This window comes from Lactuca virosa, chromosome 1, assembly GCF_052849685.1.
Source record: "Lactuca virosa cultivar CGN04683 chromosome 1, Lactuca_virosa_CGN04683_v6, whole genome shotgun sequence".
Lineage (NCBI taxonomy): Eukaryota > Viridiplantae > Streptophyta > Magnoliopsida > Asterales > Asteraceae > Lactuca > Lactuca virosa.
Genome location: NC_136426.1, coordinates 16,867,429 through 16,872,980, shown reverse-complemented (window position 1 = coordinate 16,872,980; position 5,552 = coordinate 16,867,429).

Below are 5,552 nucleotides of genomic sequence, written 5' to 3'. Positions count from 1 at the left end.
GTTCATGAATGGATGCTCATTAGTCTTAAGGTAAGGTTTCTAAGAATAGACTGATGGGTTCCCGGTTTCGGGAAGTATCCTGACGTGGACGGTTTATGGTTGTAGTACTGAGAGATTCTGGTTTAGGTGGCTCTCTCTGGAAGTTGGGTCGTACAGTTACGGAGAGAAAGAAATTATTGTGTTTGAGAATTTTCAAGTTATTGGGTTGCTTGTTAGTAGTTTGGGATTTCTGAGTGATCTATTAAGTTTTATTTTTAAGATGCATTGATTTCGAAATGGTTAAAGGGAGTTTATGGAAAATGTTGGTGTTGTTTGGAAATCGTAACCAAGACGAGTTTCGAGGACGAAATCTAATTTAAGTGAGGGAGATATGTAACATCCTATTTCCTGCCATTTCTGGGCCGTGGGCCGGAACTCGATTGTGTAAGGCTTTGGGCCTTAAGGAGGCAAAGTTTAGTCCTAGTGGAAGGAGGTAAGGTTGGTTAACCGATTTGACCCTTGAATTGTGTTTTGGGTCGAATGGCAGAAAAAGAAAAGTCATAGGTCGGGTTCTTGCATGAAATATGGATTTTTGTTCGAGACGTTTCTAGTATAATATAGCTAGATGATATTATAGAGCTCTTCAATACCTTTCTGTGGATATAAAGATCGTCGAAAACGGAGTTGAAATGAAGAAGTTATGACTGTTCGAAGTTAGCAAGGATTTGGGGGAAATCTGAGCTCACGACGAGAGAAATTGGAGCTCACGAAGTGAGAAGCGATTAACAGAAATGTTGATTTTAACTATGCTCATGACGTGAGCATTAGGGGCTCACAACATGAGAACTGTGCAACCCAACCCCACGAAGTTTTAGGGTTTTCAACATATATAAGGGCTAGTTCCGTGTTTTTAGGGCATTTTATGAGAAAGCATCATGTCTAGATCATCTTGAAAGAAACCCTAGCCTCCCTTTCACCATCTTGATCCTCCCCTCACCTCTTCCATCCATTTATGAAGATTTTGGTGCATTTATAGCTTGAAGAAAAAGAGAAGAAGAAGAAAGAAGTATTCTAGTGGTGGGAGAGGAAAAGTATCATCATCATCACCATCTTTTCCTGATTTTGGACCTTTGTAAGTATCAATGGCTCCAACTTTATTGCTTATTATGGACATATTTAGAGTTTTGTCCATCATATTCATGTTATTGCATGCTTGAGTGAAGTAAATCCATAACGTTAGCAACTTTATGGATTCTAAGAGTCCCTAGACCATAATATTATTCAGATCTGAAAGATGGTATGGATTTGAGGTATGCATGAAAGATTGAAGCTCATTTCTTCACTTTTGACCTAGAAAGAGGTTGGATGATGCACGATGCATGCATGACCATAAAGAAAACATTTATAATGGACCTTAGGAGTCCCCTTTTACTTCTGGATGAAATGGGTTCAAGGACTTAATGGATTAAGAACTTAAAATGGTAACCTTTAGCCACATACAGCGCTCACGACGTGAGATGCAAGATCTCACGACGTGAGATTCGAGGAGCTCCGTTTTCTGTTAAGATCATTGAAGCTCACAACGTTAGGAGGAGTGATCATGTCATTATGACAACTCATATGAATTCTTTAACTAAGTTGACTAGGTTGGACCGAGTTCAGTTGGAATCGGACCGAGAACGATGTCACGACATGACCAAGGCCTGGCCACAACGTGAGTGTCAACTAATGGAAATATTGATCGTTAACTTTGACCTTGACCATGGTTGAACAAGTTTGACTTAAAGATATTCTGGGTATTCTGGAATGTGTTGAGAATTACTCATTTGGTTGGATAGGTGACAGTTAGATTTGAGATTCGGAGTTGGGACCTCATTAGCTATCATTCGGACTGTGATGTGAGTTTTCCTCACTGTACTTACGGATCGAAGGCACCAAGGTTGGCCCATTTGTTTGATATCCAGTTATTCACTGATATGCTAAGTATGGAATAGATATGCATTATTACGCTAGTTGTCGATATGTTAGTCTGGTAGATTAGTAGGCCCACCTGTGATTCTGTCTGCATGATTGTATGTATATGTTTGTTGTCTGTTATATATCGACATATTGTTGTGGGTTGAGGTTGTACTACTTTGTGCTGTAGCCAACAAACCCTAGAGCATTCCAGATATGAGGTGAGGGCTGTGTAGGGCATGCCAGGCTCATACTAAGGGCTGAGGAGCATTCCAGATATGAGCTGAGGACCGGTTGGTATGCCAGACTCATAGTGAGGGCTGAACATTGGTATTCCAGTCCGATGACTGATCGGGTTAGGGAGCAAGCCAGACATAATCTGTAGGCCCCAAGGGCAAGCCAGACTTATGTTGTGGGCTAAAGAGCAGACCATATATGAGTTGTGGGCCTGATAGGCAAGCCAGACTCATATTGTAGGCTCAGGGGTAATCCACTCTTTTAGCTATGGACCTAGTACATGCTGTTATTTGTATATGATATCTGTTTGTGTTGGTAGTTTGGGGGAACTCATTAAGATTTGTGCTTACAGTTTTAGATTATGGTTTCAGTTACTTCAGAGGACCTTGGCAAGGCGTAGGCGTAACCGTACACATCCTGATTTTATGTTGTTGATCTTTGGAGACTCTGATTTTAAATAATGTTTTGGAAACAATGGTTTTGTAAACACTTTTATTAGTCAATGAGTTGTTTTGAAAAAAATAAAATTTTTTGTAATTTTTTGGGGATGTTACATTGGATGTGAACAAACACAGATCAAAACAACGATAGGTTATGAAGAATGTGTAAGCTTATGAAGTTCATTTATGAACTGAGACAAGCATCTCACATAATGGAATCCTTGTTTTAATGATAGAATTCAAGGAGTTTGGAATTTTGAGATATGAAGGTGAACCATGAGTATGTCAAAGCCGGTGGGAGTGATTGGAACTCCTTGTTTCAATAAGAAAATTCAAGGAGTTTTGAATTTCGAGAAACAAAGATGAATCATATATGTTAATGCTAGCGGGAGTACAATTATCACCGTTGTAATGTATGTGGATAATACATAATGTTCTAACTTATTAGGCATAACAACTTGTGTTAGGTTAGGAATTGATTCGCCTAGAATAACATGGGAGAAACAAGTACACGAGTATCTATCTAAGTAATTGTGTTACTTGATGATCTTATGGATGGTGTTTATTTTAATTTGACTCTAGTTTTGTATTATAATGTTAACTATAAACTGATTGCTTGTTATTGTAGGATTGTAGACACAAGTTGGAACTTATTGTCCATTGATAGAAGGATGGGATTTCCCTTAATCCTCTTGTGTGTTAGGCGTAGATGTTTAGAACAAAGTGTTGTAGACATATGGATTAGTCCGGAGCTCTGAGTGATCGAGAGGGAATCAGAGTCTAGTTAATCCCAAGTGGGGGATTGTTGCTTTATCAACAGTAAAGATTGAAAGGTTGTACTGTAACATCCCATATTTATAACCAAAATTTTCATTTTTAATTAAGGTACAACACCATTTTCATAAAACCCAAGTTAAGAAAACTCATTTGTTCCAGAATACAGTTGTTTAAAATAAGAGTAATATAAAAAATGCAGAATCTCCAATGTTGCTGATGAGTATGTACAGTCATGCCTTCGCCTTCCCACGATCACTAATTGTACCTGAAAAACATTTAATTCATAACAGTAAGCCAAAGCTTACCGATTTCCCCCAAAATATCATATACATCACAACATAAAATAAATAGCTATGGGTTATCGGCAATCTTAGGGTTATCAGTAACCCTGGGGACTATCAGCAGTCTCGGGCATTATCAGCAGTTCATTGGGCTCACAACAGCCATGTGGGTTATCAACAACCATGTGGACTATCAGCAGTCATGGAGTTATCAGCAACTCAAATACACATGTAACAACCATCAGCAAATAAGACCTACCTGGTCTAGCATGTACACACTATGATATAAGAAATCTTGTGAGAAGATTCACTATTGTAACATACACATTCAGTTATCGTGTTTTATAATGAATAATATTATGAAATATTATATGAATTTGAGTATTGAGTTCTAACAGATAGTTTTTACTTGAATTGCAGTAAAAGTATGTTTAGAATCATTTAGAATGTTTTGGAAGTCTTATGAGATTCCGAACAAAAGTCAAATATTGAAATTTAATGAAAATATAAAATTCTAAATAAGTATAATTTATTATTGAAAGTTGTAAAGAATATCGTTAGAAACATTTAGGCGAAAACCTCATCGAAATCCGAGTTATAACGAAGAAGTTATGACCAAACGAAGATCCGCATCAAAACCGGCAAACACTATTTAGCGTAAAAAGTGAGTTTTCGATAAACTACTTTTTAGCCTTATTGATCTAAACGAAAGTCGTAGTATTCGTTAAACCGAGAATTTTCATAAAAAGAACGTCCAAATCTGACTTCGTATGAGGAAATTATGATTTTTCTAAGTTTCGGAATAGCAGTAGACAGCTAAAAACTCGAAATAAAGATCGAGAGATTTTTAGCCGACACAACCTAAACGAGAATCGAAGGTCTCGTCAATAGTAGTACAACGGTAAAAAGACAGACGAAAACGGACGTCAGATGAAGAAGTTATGAATTTTTAACGGATTTTCGTGTCCCGGTCTGTTAAAAATAATAATATTAAAAATGAAATCAAAGTTAGCCGACGGAGTCTAAACGAAAGTTGTAGAGCATAATTTCACCTACGTGTGCATATAAAGAACGTCGAAAACGGAGATCGTATGCGAAAGTTATGGATTTTAGAAGTTTGGGACACAAAAACCGAGAAAATCACCAAAAACGAGGAATTTCGCATGGCTCAGGTTCGGCCACGTCACCCTCGCTCGCATCATGCCGCGTGTCCGAATTGGTGAGTCATCTGAGGCCAGCTGTCCGACCCGTGTCGCACCCCCTCTCATCGAAGGCTCGGTCCAGTAAGAAGCTGATGCGTGCCTTCCCCGTGTCTCGCCCTCGCATCGCCACCTGCTCCCCCCCCCTCGCATGCGAGCCATGTGCCTGCTTCCCCTTGCTTCGGATCCAAGGCTCGCACCTATATAAAGGGTGCGAGACCTCACGGGTAATTTTGAAAGTTTCACACTTTTTACCCCTAAATCCAATTTTTAGCTATTTCAACAATCCCCCGAAGTCTCGGGATCATTCCCAACACCCGAAACACGCCCCGAAGTACCCGAAGAGCCCGATAAATTTATCTTTTCGGTTTGAAGCTCAACCCTCGCAGGGCCCGGTTTTCAATAAAGCTCCTGGTTTTCAACGAAGAAAGCTATTTATTATAACGAAGTGCTGCACAAATTACTATTTTAACCCCCGATTAATTCACGGTGAGTTCAATATATAGGAACAATTGTATGTTATGTGTTATATGTGCTATGTGCTTTTCCGTTGTTATTATTTCCGCTATTTATTATAGCAAAGCTATACCTTTGGCCATATGATCAGTGAAAGGAATTAGATTCACAGTGGTATTGGTATGTAGCCTCTGCCCATGTAGAGCATGTCTCGTAAGAGAATGACT